General features: G+C 36.0%; 1 long non-coding RNA gene across 2 annotated transcripts in view; it reads right to left on the bottom strand.

Moving 5' to 3' along the window:
- The window catches only part of LOC127944806 (uncharacterized), a 68,673-nt gene extending 51,717 nt beyond the window's left edge, over positions 1-16,956 (bottom strand). The window contains exon 1 of one of the 2 annotated variants that reach the window (XR_008150434.1): positions 16,821-16,956. This is a non-coding gene — a long non-coding RNA (uncharacterized LOC127944806). Of the gene's footprint in view, positions 1-12,316; positions 12,436-16,820 lie in introns of those variants that run through there. The other variant, XR_008150435.1, reaches the window with a different exon arrangement.
- Positions 16,957-19,388: the final 2,432 nt, after the last annotated feature.

The following is a 19,388-nucleotide window of genomic DNA, read 5'->3' as shown; positions in this document are numbered from 1 at the left end:
ATTCAATGCATTCTGTTTTATACTCATCAAAGCGAAATACATTTTTTAAAACACAAAAGGCTTGCACTGAGGTGCCTGGTGCGTGTAACGCAGTAGCTGATGCTAGCCATGCTGAGATTGTTTGTTTGTGCGGCACGTGCTGTCTGTCTGCTGTAGCGCGGTGCACGAGCATTCTTTTTCATTTGCTTGTTTTCCAGATGTCGTGTCCTCCACATCACCCCGTCCTCATCCTGCTCGGCTAGCCCTCCCTCCCTCCCTCCCTCTGCCTGCAGCAGCGTCAGAGACCCTAACCGCATCAGGCGAGATAGCAGATTGGAAGTACAAGAGCAAGCCATCCATCAAAAGAAAGAGAGTTGGGAAGCAAGGGGATGCGAGGGAGAAAGCAAGAGAGGAAGTAAAAGGGAAAGATAATCGGAGGGATTTCAGCTAAACCGCGGATTATTAGCACTTTGAATCTAACATGTCTAGACCCCGTCTCGATGTGTTATTCCTTACTGAGCCAATAAACTAGGGCTAAACAGAAATGCAGACCTGATATAAGACTGTTGTTATGGCAACCTCAAGTGCTATGTGGTGACATCATCGGCGATCTGACTTAACAAAACTATTCTCAGAAATACAATGGACAGTGAACAACATTCAAAAGCAAAGAACTGAGAAATTAACCATTCGGAAACTAATTGAAAATTTAATTCACCAATTTGAATTTCATTTGAAGTGAAGTAACAAAAAGGACGCAGACCTGCAATTAAAATTTAAATGTAAGGAAGTAGAAATACAATGAAAAGTTGAAGAAAGCCACATAAACGTAGGCCTAATTTGAAATAAAAAATAAAAGATCAGACAGATAGAGATAGATAAGCACAGACAGACAGAAAAATAGAAAGATAGATAAACACAGACAGACAGAACACAAAAGACGGACAGACAGACAGACAGACAGACAGACAGACAGACAGACAGATAGATAGATAGATAGATAGATAGATAGATAGATAGATAGATAGATAGATAGATAGATAGATAGATAGATTACAGACACACAGATGAATCGATAGACTGACAGAAAAAATAAACACATACAGAAAGACGGACAAACGATGGATGGATGGATGGACAGTCAGACCAACATACTGACACACAAATAAATAGATAGACCAGGAGATAGATAAACACAGAGAGACGGACAGATAGATAAATACAGACAGACGAACAGACAGATAGATAGATAGAAAGATGGACAAACAGACAGATAGATAGATGCGGTGTAACGATATTCAAACAGAACCGAAAAACCGCGATACAACACCCAAGGTACAAACAGCGATGCCCTTGGTCTACCTTTCTGAGACACGTCAAACGTGTCCGGTCATTATTGCTTGAGACACTTTGAGAAGGAAGGTACCATTAAGGGCAATATGTGAAGAACAAATCTTTCATTTAGGCCACATAAAATTAAAATGAGTACATGACTGTAAAAGAATATACAATATTTCAGTGCATTGTTATAGAAAGAATGTTTCCACAGAGTCATGACTAGCCCTAACCCGATCTCATGAATGTGCATTATCAATAAAGCAGAAGCGTTTCACCGTAGATCTTCAAAAAGCTGGTTGCAGAAGGAAGCATAAAGTGCTCCAAAATTACTTGGTAAATGGGTGCAGTGACTTTGGTTTTCAAAAAACACAATGGACCAATACCAGCAGATGACAAATTAACTCTCGATTGGTTGTGCATCTTTTTCCTTTCACTCAACCTTCTGTTTACATGCTTGGATACAGCACTCTGTGAACATCCTGCTTCTTTGGCAATGAATGTTTGTGGCTTACCCTCCTTGTGAAGGGTGTCAATGATTGCCCTCTGGACAGCTGTCAGATCAGCAGTCTTCCCCATGATTGTGTAGCCTATAAAACCAAACTGAGAAACCATTCTGAAGGCTCAGGAAACCTGTGCAGGTGTTTTGAGTTGATTAGCTGATTGGCATTTCACCATATTCTAATTTGTTGAGATAGTAAATTGGTGGGTTTTTGTTAAATGTGAGTCAAAATCATCACAATCAAAAGAACTAAAGAATTAAACTACTTCAGTCTGTGTGCAGTGAATTTATGTAATACACAAGTTTCACAATTTGAGTTGAATTACTGGAATAAATGAACTTTTCCATGACATTCTAATTTATTGAGATGCACCTTTTTTGTTAGACAACAGACAAACAAATAACAGACAAAAAGACAGACAGACATGTAAACATGGCAGGACGGACAAAGATAGATGCATGGCAAACGTGCAGACAAGAAGAGGAGCTGAGGGACAGCTGTATCATCTGGCCTGCAGCAGGTAGTGGCTATATGATGGACTGCACCTAGTTAAAAAAAGGTATCTCATGTGAAATCTTCACAGTGCGGCATTCTCTCCACTCCCCTGCACTCTTACCCATGATTCATGCAGCAAGGCAGAGAGTTGCTCCGTAATGGGAAACATACCGCATGTTTCGGTATGCACGGCATGTGCAAAAAGTTTGGGTCATACTTGGGTTGCCCTGCCACTACCTCAGTTCTCAGCAGCTCTTCATCGCTGTGATATAACGCTTCACTTCTCCTGTATCTCCGGCACCCCTGCGCTGCATCTGTGTATCGCAGCTTTTGCCTCCCCCTCATAATGTGTTTGTGGCTCTCTCTCTTTTTCTCTCCAACATGCTCTCTATCTCCATTTCTAATTCCCTCGCTCTATCTCTTCCACCTTCTCTTTCCCCGCTGATGAATCACCTTCCCCTCCCGTTGAACTCGACTGAATCTGAGGGAAGCAGTAAAGTAGCATCGATCAGCCCCACAAGCCACAGCAGAAAGACACGGAAACAACAAACCGCGCTCCCGGCTGTGCACCAACGCTCACATGTGCGTGTTTCTACATGTCTCGCACACTCGTGAGTGTGTGTTTTTACAAGGCGCAGGAGAATACGAAAGGTCGCAAATCTCTCTGGGCCCAGTGTGTGATTTGCATGTTCTATGCAAATGGATGCGTCATTAACTGACTAGTCCAGTCCTATCTGTGCACTGGTACACTGAAGAAAAAGTGCACGTTTGTGTCCACATGTGCAAAATATGTGCATTCAGCACATAAGGGAATCATAAATCAGTTCACATTCTTTTGGCCTATAAAAACTAGAATGGGGAAAAAGCACATGGCTGAATTGCTGGCACTTGCAAAACACATGAAAGGTGCATCATCATTTAAACTTGTATAGAAATGATCAATCAGTAATGCAGCAAGAAGTGAGTAAAAGACCAGTCTTTAAATATTGAAAGCAGTGGTCAACCATAACATTTGCAAAGACCAAAAAAATCAAATATGTTATATATACATATACACATAACATTACTGGTTTGTTTGTCATTTACAACCTTGTCTTAAAGATGTTTCCATGACTATCAGTCAATCTTGCAATTATCTAAATAATGTTACATTGTCAACATTTAAATCAACAGAATTCAGAACGATACTTTTATTAAATCATAGCATCTGGTTATCTTGGAAATTACATAAAATTCACATTTTAATTAAAATAACTATTATCATTACGTACTAACGAGTAGAGAAAAAGGTGTTAAAAATTGATGTTAATTGTAATTCATTAATCATACTGGAAATAGATGGTAAACTCAAGGCAAATGTATTAGGTAATCTAGTATGACCTGCATACAGGACATTCACATACTGAGCAAACCATACACACTGTATACTGCTGGAAGAGTAGATATAATCTTATAGTAAGCTATATTGAATGTAAACTGCATGTACATGGATTTCAGCATGGTGAAACTACCACAACGCTCTTACCATTGCTGCAATATATTATGCATACAGTACATCGAAACATACTGTCAGTATGCACACAATACTGATAAAACCTACTGTTTCTCAAAATGAACCGAGTTTAATGTGTGGAATACTGTATCCTATATTCTTCTCCAATGCAAGATGTACCCTAATATGAGCTGTCATTTTTATCTTTTTTTTTTATTCATCATTTGAGCAGACTCGAATGTTCAGACATTTTTTTGAAATGCAATAAAAAATAAAAACATTAAAACTTAAATAAATAATTTTAAAAAATAGAGCTTGAGAGATTGAATATTGTATCCCACAAAGCCATGAACTTTCATCTCCAGTGTGATGCAGACTAATATCAGACTAATGTGCATTCATCGTGATGAGGTAATGTGTCAGCAAAATATTAGAAACATTGAGCATAGAAAACAACACGTAATAATATTTGCAAGATCAAAGAACATAGCAAGAACAAAGCTTTGTCCTGAAAATCCTCTCGGACCGAGCACTGGACCTGCGGGCCATCCTTATTTTTGAGCCCTAAAAAAGTGTCACATTTTCAAAGCCAAAGCAGAATGTGAACACATCAGGTTGAGGGCATAAAATGCCTCTTTAATGTAACTAATTGCCACAACCTTTCTCCTGACCTCATTCTTGCACGTAATGAATCACTGTGTGGAAATTAAGAAACCCTTGACCATAAATAAGTGGACTAACAGGAAACAAATGTATCAACAACACAGCCAGAGGCCTGGCATTTCACTGACACCGACTTCTATTTCCCTTCTCCATTAGGGCACGATCGCTCTGACTCGGACGGGTGGCGTTCTCCCTCTCACCTCTCGTTTTGTTCCTAATGTACTGGCAAAGGTAGACTCCATTAGTCCCTGCATGCACCAAACACATTTATGTCTCCTCTCTCATTTCCTGCTTTTCATTGCACCATGATACATCAGCATGCCCATAGCAGTGTGGAGAGGAAAAAAAAGACTTGTGAACTTGGTAGTTGCCTGTTGAGAGTGAGTGCCACCTTGTGGCTGGTTGGTGTAGGGATGATCACAAGACAGCATGTCATTGTCTGCTGTTCAAAGAGCCCCTCAAGAAATAGATAAAACAAACAGACATGTTTTATCAAGAGACAAAGTCACAGAGGCCAGATAAGCGCCCTGGAGTGGAATCTAAAAACTCTGTTGCATTCCCCTTATTTCCTCGATCTCTTTTCAGTAGAAGCTGTGAGTCAACAGCGTATACAGATGAAGGAAACTGTTTGTTTTCATGTGTGCGTGCCATCACAGGTGTGAGTGAACGTGCTCATTATTGCCAATTCCTGTAGGCCTGCTTTTAGAAAACAACCTCTGCGTGCTTGTACAGGGGAGTTATGTTTGCATGAGTCGAGGGGGTGACAGGGGGACATTGACGGATCGTGTCAGACGGCGCAATTGCAGGTTGTTGCGTCCCTCCTGTCACCAGGCTCATCTGTCTGGGAGGTGGCCATACCTGCAAGGCACTGTGCGTTCCTCCTCCTGCTGAGGGATCACACGGGAACGGCTGCCAGATGAAGCCGCCCGGTCTTGCTCACCTGCTCCCCGCGACTCTGTGTGTTTTTCAGTCAATCATAGTCACGGGGCCATGATGAAGCGAGGAGAAGCCGCAGAAACCAGAGGAGGTATTTGTCAGCTATGTGTGAGGTCAACATGCGAGTTGCAACAAAAGTGAAATTGGCAATGTCTACAGAAACTTCAGTGGTGGCCTTGAAAGACACACTGGCAATGCATGCTTGTTTAATGCATGGGGAAGCATCAAGTTTTCTTGTAAATTAAATACATTATTTTTAATCCAACGTGTAACTCTTAGCATAACAATTAAATGAATCAAGGGATAAAAAAAGAAGAATTAGCAGTTCATTTATCATACTGGAACTAAAGGCAAGTCAAGGCAAATGTAATTGGACATCTTCATAATTTATGAAAAATGTACATAATGTGCACAGTATGCACACTGCATACTTCAGAACAGTATTTAAAGTGTCTTATGCTACATTAATCTCTAGACTCATTTTGATTGGACTGGAAAATATATAAAAATACTAATAAATTATAATAAAAAAGAAATATGATATTCAAAATAAATTAAACTACAATTAAACCAAATAACCAGACTAAATGTATCATGAAATGAAAACAGATAAATGAATGAATAAAATAAATAAATTAAACTGAAATTAATCTAAATAACCGAAGTGAACATACAATGTACTGACCGATTAATAAATAAATTAATACGCAAATGCTAATTATATATCAATTTATCGAAATATAAATATTACCAAAATAAATTAAATTAAACTAAATTACCAAACTGGAATAAACATGCAATGCATTGATAGACAATAAAATGGATTGTTTTTTATTGCTGAATTAACCATTTAATGTACTTAAACATTAAACATGCAGTATGTTGAAGTCAAGTGGGATCATGTAAAAGCATTACATTTATAACTTCTATATTAATTGCCTACGGTTTCACTAAATATTTTCACAGTATAGTATAGCAGTCATTTAGTTTTCCATTCAGAAAACAGTCACATTCACATTCTCTATCGCCCCCTGCAGGTAAATAGTGACTGACAGCGCTCGCATATCTCTAACCAGTACCAATAGGATAGACTACATTTCTAATGCTTTGCCTTACAATGCCACAACCCCATCTGATCCAATACATCAGAAGATTTCAGACCATTCTGCAATTCCAATCTAATTCAAAACAAGTCACTCTAATTCAAGGCAAAACTCCAGGAGATTCCGACCATTCAATTTTAAGTGTAGAAATTAGCAGCGAACTGAATGCTCGGTGTGGCCCAGCCCCCACTGCCAGCGCTCCGGCGGGTTTGAGGATGCTTTATGGTGGGCAATTCAGCTGCAGCTGCTATCTGCACCATCTCAGGAATGACCGCGCTTGGAATCAAGTGCAATAAAGCAGACTGGAAGAGGAGGGGGAGAGGAACAGAAAGAGGAAACAAAAGAGAGCTAGTTCGTCTGGATGACCATTTGGGGGGGAAGGAGGGGGAGTGGGTCACTGCCCTCGCTTTTTTACCCAAACAGCAAGGAGAGAATGCCACACACATTCACACAAACCTCAGAGCAAAAGCCTCACACCACGAGCCATTGGAGGTTTGCTGTTTGTTTTCACAGGAGTTTCTAAGAAGGGCACAGACCTATGTTTTCCACTTGCTCACACTGTGCATACAAACTTTAGAGTCTAACACAGCCTCTCACAGGTCTCTCTCCATCAGGCCTAGTGGTCTGGGCCTCAGGAAATCCCCTCCAAAAGAAGAGCGAGTTGTTATTTATGTCTCCTACCCTTAAAAGGGTGCTTTATAACCCGTGTCAAACAAGAGCAAAGGGGAAAGGGGAGCGTCAGGATGAGCTACTGAAACACAGAGTTAGAAAAGGCAAGCGTGAGAATATATTAATCAGAACCAAGTCAGATTAGTCTCATCAGGTTTAGAATTTTTACATTGCTTCAAAAACTATAGTAATAGTAAAGTCACATACCTATGGTTTTACTTTTTGCTACTAACAGCTGTTGAAGTGAAATCAAGTTTCTTCAGAATTGGATGTGACTTCAAGTGATTTTGTCTGAGTAAGTGAGTTATTAACTTTATAATTAGAATAGTTCCCAGCAGTTTGATCCATTAATGACAGGGTAATACATTATTCATACTGATTTTGCTATGTACATTCAATGTACGTGTATTTTTATATCTTGCAAATTTAAAGGTTTGGCTTTCAGGTTAACAAAAAGATAAGGTTGTTGAAACTGTAAGAATTGCTTAGCATGAAAATAGGATAAAATGACAACCAGTCAGTAATGTTTTGACAAACAAATCATTATTTTCCACCTAAAGTGTTTATTAAACGGAGTTAGCGAGTTGTTTATGTGTGATGCCATGAAAATGTAATTTCCTGTAAAGGATCTAATAATGATAATATTAATTTATGAAGCCATGGCATTTAAACATAATTTCCAGCTTTCATAGCAAGTTGTAAAATCTTTGAAAAAAAACTTAAAAATAAAAAAATAAATTAATAAATAATGTTAAAAAATATATATATATATTTTTTTTATTTCTACACCAAAATAACATAAATAAACACTGTTTCCACAAAAATACTAAGCTGTAAACTGTTTTCAACATCGATAAGAATAAACTTTTTATAGCCCTAAATCAGAATATTAGAATGATTTCTGAAGGTTCAACTGATCATCAGCTTTGGGATAAATTACATTTTAAAATATATTAAAATTTTAAAAAAGTATTAATATTGAAATAAATGCAACCTTGGTGAGCATAAGAGACTTAGCGGTATTTCAAAAACATTAAATAATTTACTGACTCCAATAATGATCCTCTATACTGTAGCATATAATATTAAAATGATAAACATATATCTAAAATAAAACATATTTACATGTGCCGGGTCCAGTGACAACATTTGCAGGACCAATACAAATTTGGACTACTGGAGGGCAAACAGAAAAATCCTTACTGTTGAGCCCTGTGCTGGTGTCTCCTTTAAGACAAAAACTGTCTGCAAGCGCATGTGTATATGTCAAATGAAAACACACACTGGGAATCATAAATCTGCCGGTGTGAGATCATCAGAGACACATGAGACAGACCTGTGCCATGTTTAGACTGGGTCCAGATGTACCCGCCTGCAGCTGAGGAGGTCCAGCACTGCCTCGCCCCGCCCCGCCCCGTCTGTCTCCTCCCTCGCCCCGCAAAGAGCAGGACACTTAACCACTTACCAAACAATACCTCTGAGCTCTGGCTGACACAAGAGACACGCCGTACCTGCAGGCGAGACGAGGACAATGACAAGCAACCCCAAAGAATCCCATCGCAACACGTTAGACTCACGCTAACAATGTAAAAATGGTAACAAATCCTGTTACCTCCAATACAACGATCTCTTATATGTAATATAAGAGTAGGACATTGCTATCAACGCTAGAACATCTAGTGTTAGTACATGGGATTATTTTTCACTGAAGTGCTTGTCCTAATTCTGGGCTACTCAAAGAATGAATGGAGGGTGGATCGTAAACGCCCACAGGTATAAAATCAACACATCTCCCAGAAGCGCTCACATCCAGACTCTCTAAGTGCTCTGAGTGGGTTTAGTGCTTCAATGATTCATTCTCAATGCGCTTCAACATCCTCTTCGGTATCACAGACCGATTCATCAGCTCAGCTCCATTCACTGGGTCACATGCAGGTGCACTTCTATTGAGACGGAGCAAAATATTCACTTTTAAGGCATTATAACACATGGCTACACCTTTAATTGCCATTTACTTTTTTTTTACCATTCTTAACTGAGGACTGAAGCTTGTTTAAATGCAAAACTTTAAATACAAAAATACCTCATATGAATTAAAATATATAAATATGACTTGAAACATTTAAAAGAAGGAAAGACTGACATTAACATTCTAGACAGTTACTGGTAAGCCAGAAATTAACTTCATGCTATGTCCCATAAACATATTAAAATTCTATACCATTTTGTATAATAAATAAAAAAATTAAACCATAAAAATTAAATCAGCCAAATGCGAATTAAGCCTCACAACATTATACAGTACAGTATGAAAACTGAATATTGTTTTTCAAACAAAGTAATATTAAGTTAAGTTACATAAAAAAATAAAATGTATTTAAAATTAAATTAAATAAAAAATAAAACTATAGTATTGACTGATAACAAAAATTAACCAAAATAATTATCAAAAATAAAATAAAATAATAATGATATATATATATATATATATATATATATATATATAATTTTTCTCTAGTTCTATGGATTGTTTCATTTACTGTTAATCACACTTCCATTCAAAAAAGGTACGTCAAATTTTATAATGTTTTTTAAAGGCTGCAGTTATTTGATCAAACACAAAGTAAAAATATTAATATTGTGAATTTTAAAACAACTTAAAATGTAATGTATTCAGTCTTCAGTGTCCCATGATCCTTCAGAAATCCTTCTAAAATGTTAATTTTGTGCTCAAACATGTATTACAATTATTTATTGTTGAAAACTGTTATTTTTGTGGAAACCTTTTCAGGATTCTTTGATGAGCAGAATTCATTTATTTTGAAATAGAAATGTTACGTTATGAACGTCCCTTTTGATTAATTGAATGCATCCTTGCTAAATAAAATAATTCTTACAAAAAAATCATACCAACCACAAACTTTTGAATGAAAGTGCATGAAAAAGAAAAAAAGAAGAAAATAAATCAAGGTACATCCAATGTTGTGCAATAGTGCAGAATATGAACCTAATTACTGATGACAGATACAATCAGCTTCAGCTCACCTGCAATAAAATGGGTAAATATTACTACAAGAGGGTTTATGAGCTACATATTTAGATAAAATTAAATTAAACTCATAAAAGAAATAACAGAAAGCTCTGTCCATGCTGGTGGCCTCCGTCTGAGGCTCGAGCGGAGTTTACCAGAACCTCCAGTACACAAAAACAGAGAGGCGCACACATGTAAACACATGTTCATACCCCAGTGCACAAATGTGGCACGCACGCTCTGATTTACAGCAGAGTAAACCATTTAAGCTGCACGTCTCGCTCTAACACCTAAACACCTGACAGCCCTCTCATAAATAAGGTTAGCCAGAGCCTCCTGTGTAATTTACACCTACACTATCTCTTAAACTAACATGTAACAGGTTCATCTGCCATATTTCAGCACCACAGGCTGAGAAACCGCCCGGGAAAGATGAATGAGTTGAGAGAGAGAGAGAGAGAGTGGAAGTACAAATGTGCAGTAGTGACAGGTTGGGCCGCGTGAACTTCAAAAGCCTCCAGCAGATCTGTTTTTGGATGTGGAGGCCATGTTGGCTGCGTTCAGGCCCGGCGCAGGCTTAGCTTACGTTCCTGTGAAAGCGCTCCAGGTCTGAGGCGCAGCCGCAATAACAGCTGACAGCAACATCAAGGCTCCCATCTCCCATCATAAATCCTCCTGCCCTCATTCTTCTTCTCTGATGCAGTGAAATGCATCTTTGTCCCATAAGGATGATTTATTTAGGAGAAATCTATAAGGTGCACCAGTCGCTTCACAGCACGGGGCTCTGTGTACAAGAGGAAGGGAGAACACCAGACCCCCATATCACTGCAAAGCCTGTGTGCGATTTCAACAAGCAAATCTAGTTATGTGGAGAATTAATATGATCCATCTATCCGAATAAAAAACACCCGAATTTGAAAACAACATCATAGTGTGTGACAAACTACCACAGACTGTAATAAAAAGGAAGCTGACTGTAATAAAAAGGAAGTGAACAAGCTGAAATTGACACAGAATAAATGATGCCTCCTACAGGGTGAATTTAAAACTGCAGCGTATACAAACACAGGAGAAGAGGACCAGAGAGACTTTTAAACATTTTTACAGGCTATACAAGCTTATATTGCCCTCAGCTCTGGGACTGTGACACAGCCAAAGAATACTGTATTTAATTTCAAAGTAAAAAGTCTCATGTATAATGTCTCATTTAAACTTTCACGTTTAATTAATGTGTTAACTTGCCTTTTCTTTGTAACTGCTTGTGGAAAATACCTTACAATATATATATATATATATATTTTCTTTTTAAATATTAAGGTTAAAAATGGAATCTCTCCATCTCTAAGAAGCTCTCTGAATAATTGTCCATTTAAAATATTAATAATAATACATAATATTGGATCTCCTTTAAAGTATGAGAAGCTTCATGAAGCTTTCTGTCAGTTTAACATATTTTAGAAAATGTATTTTAAAATATAGGATCTCATCATCTATAAACTGCATTTCATTAAATTTTCATTTCATTAACTTACACCAAGAAAAATACTTATGAATGTTAATATATGTAATGATAATTACTGAAGGTTGTTTTTTTTTTTTTTGATGACTGTTGTGGGACAACATATTTTAATACAAACTTAAAACACCAAATAATAACTTTAAATACCAGACAGTAAATCATAATTAATGATTAATGATTTATCAATTTAACTGATTTTATTTTTTTTATTACTACTGTGGGAGTTTCTTCCACAATATTAGAGCTGTTTGAGAAATTTACAAGCACTTTGTGAGTGAAAATCATTTCTGCATCGTCTCAGCTCCTCATAACATGCTCTGATAGTCTTCTTCAAGCTCACCAGACTCTGACGAAGCACAGCGGCATACACACTTTTGATTTGCACACTGCATGTTAATTCCAACATTTTATTGCCAATTGGAAATTTAGCACCATGAAAAATAAGCACACATGCCAGTGCTGGAAATGTAAATGAATGGAGGTGGTTGCTAAGTAACTAAGTACACATTCTGAATGACAAATTATTAATTCAGTAGGAAGCGAGAGATTACCTGGTAATTCAGGTTTAGCTATAAATATTCTGTTACTTACAGTCTGTGTATATCTGGTGCAGTTTGATGCAGCTGTTCATGTGTGAAGGAGTGAAATCGAGACGTCTCTCCAAATGCTCTGTCTTTCATCTTTCATCTTGTGGTTGGAAAACAGTTTTTTGAGAGCCGTACTGTAGGTAACACAAAACATATTAAATACCAGCTTGAAATGCTAAATTAAATAAATATCTTTACTGTCAAATATCAGTTACATTTAAAAATATACTACAGGATCTCTGTCTAAGTATAAAAATTTACTGAATCTATCTGCCAATTTCAAGTATCTAAGCATATATATATATAATATGGGATATCCTAAGTATAATAATTTTTCTGAATCTCTGTTGATTTAAAATTATAAAAATTATTATTTAAATGTTCTTAACTTTTTTGTCATTTAAATAATAATAATAATAAGAAGAACTCTTTTGAAGTATAAATGTATTCATTTATTTTTTTGTATTTTGGGTTAATTTTGTTGGACAATCTGTGTATACTAATTAAATACTCTATATAATACTTTATAATACCACAGTTTTTGCAAAAATACTATTACAATGATAATAATAATAGTAATTAAAAATGACATTGATATTTAAAAACTAAAAGGCCTCCTTCAAAATTCCATTTTGAAAAAAACAAAACAAAAAATGTATTTAACATTTTAATTTATTAATTTAATTTAACCTTTTTTATTGGCTGTTGTGGAAAATGTTCACAAACTAAATACACCAAAAATACTGTATTTCATGAAAGTAAAAGACATTAGGTTCTATTTTCTCATCATTAGACACTTCCTCTATTCCCCCAATCAGTAAAGATGAAGAGCGCCATGACCGGATCGACTCCAGCGAGCTCAAATCCACAAGACCATCTCGATGTCTACAGTAAAACTCTCTGCAGCACAAAGGAAAACAGCAGGCTTCAACACTGGGGTCTCAGTTCTGAGAAGCAGAGACTTGGACCTAATATTGTCCAGTTGGATCCAGAGCGTCCACCATCTGTAACAGCTGGATGTCAGCCGGTTAAGAGTGAGAATATTTGGAGAGACTCCATCAAAAACAGGGCCTGAAATTCGGGTTTGAACGAGATTCAAAGATCACAAATTGGCCCCTACTTTGCCAGTGTGATCATGCAGATCGACTAAACATATTATCTCGTAGATGCCAAGACAACACATGTTACTGCCAGACAGAGCATCTGGCTGATTGCAGACCTTCAATCCAGCATCAACAAACAAAGCAAACCCCCAGCTCGGGTGAAAATGTTCGGCATCTTCCTCACAAAGGCAAACAAACCTGCGGCTTGAAACATTTGGAAAGTAAGTGAGCTTTGCTACTTGGTTGGAAGAAAGAGATTTTTTAACCTACGTGACATTCAAAAACACGCGAGTGCTGAAAACACAGACACAGCCAAAGAAAATGATGACTTTGCTGTTCAGCTTCAAAATGCGTGATTTATTAGACTCACCTAAGCCTCTGCGAAATTTGAAGAGAAATGGCATTTTGATCCCATGCACAACAATAAGAAAAAGATATGGAAGTAAGAGATTAAAATAACCATTAATGTTGCAGAATATGGTTTCGGCCAGACAAAGGTCAAGTAATTATTTGTTCAAGAAAATAAAAGGCTCTCATTTATTACTCAGCCGGCTTACATTCAAAACGTCTGAAATTAATTTAGATGTTCCCCACTTTTTACCTGGAATAAGGAAAATGTCTAATAGTTTGGCAAATGAATTATTTAAATGCTTAAAATCACAAAGATAACTGAGAACTGCATAAATGGAAATCTTTGAATTTTTAGAGTTAACCAACATACTACACAGCAAATCATTGCCTTTTGCAAACTTCAATCCAGCACAGAGTTATTTTTGGTTCACTGATCATTTTTTTTTAATATTTTGAACATTGATAAATTAATGTTTTATTGTTATATTTCACTCATAAAATGTAATTAAGCGATTTGGTTTTATATTTTTCTTATAAATAGAATTATCAATACTATTTTTGTACAATATTAAACTAATGCAGATGAGAATTGTTATACATGTACTGTGTGTGTGTGTGTGTGTGTGTGTGTGTGTGTGTATAGTATATAGTTTTTTGTGGTTTTAGGTTGAAATAATAACCCTGTTCCTGCACTGTTCCATGTATATCACCTGTTTATTAAATGCTTGTAAGTGAGCTTCCTTCTATGTGACAAAATAAGCATTGAGCATCGAAAAAAGAAAATTTTTCAATATAGTATTTTTAATTCCAATGACTTATTAAGAGTTATTTTGTTTTATTTTATATTACCTGCCTAAGGGGTAAATAAAATGAGGGTGAAAATTCACAAGGTTAATGGGAAAAAATTCTTTCACACCTTTTAATCAGCTTCAGATGCGTTTCACACTGATCTAAAAGTGCCCTCTGGTGGCCGTTTGTTCCACAATACTACAACACACCAACTGAGCACTGCCAGAAAGCAGAAGGCATTTATTCTCTGTAACAGAAGTGAGGAATGGAAGAATCCCAATGACAGGCCTTTCCAACATTCCCCAAACAAACCTTTCATTATTTACCATTTCAAAACTCCTACTACGGTTATTGCTACTACAGAAGAAACATGTACAATTTTATCTCATTTTTTTAATATCTAAATGAATACGTTTATAATTGTAGCCATTGTAGTCTTTTGGTTTATTATGGTTACATTATCATATTTGTAAGTGTGATTTAATCATATTGTAACACAACAGACTTCTTGGTCTATAAATATGTTTACTAGCATTCACTCTTCACTAGGATGCACCTCTTATGTAGCTAAATGTTTCCAACACAAATATATTTGCTATCTTCTATGTCATTTTCATTGAAAGAGTCTTCAGAACATAAATAGAGACTGATAGACAATTGTTATATTATTTAAATGATTTTGAAACTATGCTTAAAAACAGTCAATTTATGCTATACTCACATACTTAGCTCGTCATGTTTTCACTCATCACACTGAGGAAACTGCACAAGTTACACGTTTTATTAATAATAATAAAAATAATAATAATAATAATAATAATAATAATAGTAATAATAAGCTTGTCAGCGCCCTCTGGTGCCCGTCAAACACCAGCTTTTTCTTATGTCTGCTCTGATCGACATTTATATAGCATTGCACCCTTAATCTTCTTCTAAAAAAAATTGTAAAAAATAATCTCATGGTCATTCTATTTATTTAATTTTAAAACATTTAGAAAATTCTATTTACATGAAATATCTATTCTCAGATATTAAATACATTTTATTGAATAAATGCATTTTAAGTCATTTGATTCATATTAAGATATGTTCATGATTATTTTACTTACATTATAGATTCAAATAAATACATGTGTTATTGTGAATAAATGTTGAATAGATGCCAGAATTACGAACATCAAATGAAAATAGGAGCACATTACATCCTCTGTGGCTATTTACAGGAGTGAACACATGCCCTTAAGTACCCAATCTGTCTTTATTCACAAGCTCATAACTCTGTAAAGAGCGCCGTTTGGCCTCTGTCCCACTGGTGCCAACTCTGGTACAACAACAGACATTTGTCAGCGCTCCAATCACAATGCCAGAGGATCTTATTTCACATAACATTTTAGCAGTTTGTTGAAACCTTTCTTCTATAGATTTAATCTGACAGTGAACAAAACATTATCCTAAAAATGTAAATCCTGCTCAGAAGGGCAGAGGGCAGCCAGTCTACAGCACACACACCACATCCACACTAAAGCTACAAAGTCATGTCAATGTGGAAAAGGTTTATTTTAAAGAAAGATTCTGTAGCGCAGGCACAATTTCCATGTCACAAAAATATGGTTTTTAAATATTAAGAAAGAAATGCTGGATCAAAATTAAGCATGTGGGGTCTTTTCGGTTGTAACTACAACTACCAATGTCTAACATACTTAATATCCTAAAATCAGAGATTATTTTTCTATTACTGTGGTTTTCGAAACATGGGGACCACAAGGGGACGCTAGAGGGTCCGCAGTAATTATCTGAGAAAAAAAAAAAAAGTAAAAAAAAAAAGATCAAATATGACATTATTACTGTTTAATTCTGGTCAGAAATGAAGATAATTATTACTTATCATAATTAAGTACTGACAACCGTGTTTAAACTAATAAAAATAAATCAGAAACTATAGTCAGTGTGTTTGCAATATAGCGTATATATATTTAGCTATTTCTACCTACGCAGTTTGGAGGATCGTCGTATTTTGGTGTATACTTTGTCAACAAAAAGGTGGGAATACACTCCTAACCTATTAGGACACCCGTATGAACCAGAGGCGATCTGATTTCATATATCCACTAGAAATTACTTTGATTTAGCATGATTTTCCACCTGGATTCATAGTTTGCAATCTAATGCAATAGAATTTATATAATAAAAAATAGTGCACTAAGTGATGTTCTCCACAATACATTACGTTTGAAAAATATATTTAAAATGATATATGACACTCACATGAAGGCGTGAAAACTGAAGCCCAAAGTTGTTTATTCCATAGACATATAAATATTTATATGTCTATGGTTTATTCTATCTCATGATGACGCCATGTTGAGTCACATGACCGGCCGTGGAGATTTAGAATCGTCTCAGTGACTCGAATCTTTGATTCTGATCTCTACAAAAGAATACATTTATTCGTACGCCGACTCGTTCAGTGACTCTTTCTGGGGGTTACCAGTTTTTACCAGTAGGAGGCAACAAGCGAGTCTTTTTGTGTTTTAAATGAGTCATTGAATAATTTACTTACTCGAACGAGTCGTAAACACAGAAGGTCATACGTTTGAGCTTTCATGTTTATTAATTAATGATAAATAAACCATAAGATACATTATTTATATAAAAATACAATATTTAAGACTTTTTAAATGCATGTATTCATGGGCAAAGTGCAAGTATATGTGTATAATTCTGTAATTTTTAGCTGAGTAGAATTTTGAATATTTATATTCAGCCCAATACCCATGATGTAGGCACTTAAATGAACTGTAATTTTTGTTGACAGGTCTTAGAAGGGATAAATAATAATAATAATAATAATAATAATAATAACAATAATCTGTCTTTGTTTAAAGTTTGTTGAAATCATCATATTGTAAATATCTTTTAACCAAATGAGTGTATTAAATACACCCCTAATAGTTTTTCAGGGTGAATTTATTTTCATAAGTTGGTTTCTATAAAGTCTTGGATACTATCTTAAAAACATATGTGACAACTTGCCCCATGCTGACATTTGCAAAAAATAGCCTTGATGTAGTTTAACCTTTAGGATAAAATCTAGCTTATTTTGGAGGACAAAATGTACAAAACTATTCTTTTTAAAAATCAAAGTCATCTTACATACCCTCATACAAGTAAAAATAAATAAATTACATTTAATTTAATAAAAAAAACTTAGTAAAAAATCCCAGATTTTCAATGTGATCTTTTCAGTTATGCTTTTTGTTTCAAAGACCGAGTCATTAGGCCTCTGACCCCCTGCAGTGCCTGTGGACTCAAAGGGTCCCTCCTTACCTGGATTTATGATGAGGAACCCCAAACAGCAGGAGGTTTCAGAAGCAGTAGTCCAGTGGCGGCGGAGGCTCCAGCAGGGCAGTAAGTGAACCCAGCAGTGCCACTGTTGTTTCCTGCCACCCCTCCAGCCCCCTTCATTTCTGTCCACTGGGCGGCACACACAGGAAATGTCTTTTCTGTTCCCCGTAAAGGCAGGCTTCTCGTGACCTTGCTGTTGCCAGGGAAACACATCTGCCATGCATTTTCACGTAGTTTGGCCTCCCTTTTGGAGTTCTTAAGATCCTTTTGAATTGTTCATAATGAGTCTTGGCCAATATTTTTATTTTCATAAATACCTAATTTAGTCAAACCCACTAAATTTGTAATCGACTATGGCTCTTTCATACACACACCAAGGCATTTTCCTTTCCGTGAGAAGCTAAACGTCAGCGTCACACTCAGTATCATCAGAGGAACCGATTGTGTTTCTTTCTCCATGTGTTTGTTAATCATTTGGACCCTGTTCCCTCTCTATATGACGAGAGTCTCTCTATAGAAGGCTAAAGGAAGCCAGGTGTGGACAAGCTGAACTCCAGAGGTCAGGAGTGGAAACATTCAACACAAACTTTTATGCACTGTTTTCACTCACAGTCTTTAAATGCAGCATACTGAACCGGTTCATAACACTTCGAAGAACCAGCAATGCTCTCTACAAACAAACAGAAACCTTTGTGGAAGATAAATTCTTTGTGGAAAAGCTCTAGTTGTCGAGACAGGCGGGACGGGAGTGTGATTTGAAGAGAGAGAGAGAGGGAGAGAGAGAGAGAGAGAGGAAGAGCCAGACAGAGACGTCGTCTGCTGGAGAGGCCATTTGCTCAATCCTCTCATAATTCCTGGATTTCTGCGAGGCCATTCTGGTTGAATTGCAGACCAAAAGGGAGCTTTGTAGGAAAGTCTTACTATTTTTAAATCAATCAGAATGTGTTTGTGTACTATATTCAGTATACTTTTGCATGTCCCTTTTATCTCATTAAAAAATTAACTCAGAATTTATACAAATATAAGACAAAGGGTATTTTGTTATTATAAATTATACAATATTTTAGACTACATTTTTTAAAATGTACAATACTCGGTTAAAAATATTTATCGTCTATGTATATGTATTTCAAACTTTGTTTCAACAAAATAAAATAATAACAAATTATGCCAGTCATCCTGTTAACAAATGTTTACATCCCCTTGTTTCTTAATACAGTTCTTGAGAATGATTGTTTACACCTACACACAATAAAAGTTTTGGGTCGGTAAGATTTCTTGTCTCTTATGCTTATCATGGTTGCATTTATTTGATCAAAAAAATCCATCAAAAGATAATCATATAGTTAAAAGATATCTGTCTTCTATTTGAATATATTTTAAAATCTAATTTATTCCTGTAATGCAAAGCTGAATCGTCAGTATCATTTCTCTTCAGTGTCACATGATCCTTCAGAAATTCAGTCTTAATAATATTTTTCAAATTAA

The sequence above is a fragment of the Carassius gibelio genome, chromosome A23 (assembly GCF_023724105.1).
Source record: "Carassius gibelio isolate Cgi1373 ecotype wild population from Czech Republic chromosome A23, carGib1.2-hapl.c, whole genome shotgun sequence".
NCBI lineage: Eukaryota > Metazoa > Chordata > Actinopteri > Cypriniformes > Cyprinidae > Carassius > Carassius gibelio.
The sequence above is the reverse complement of the archived record's forward strand: the minus strand, read 5'-3'. Positions and strand labels throughout refer to the sequence as shown.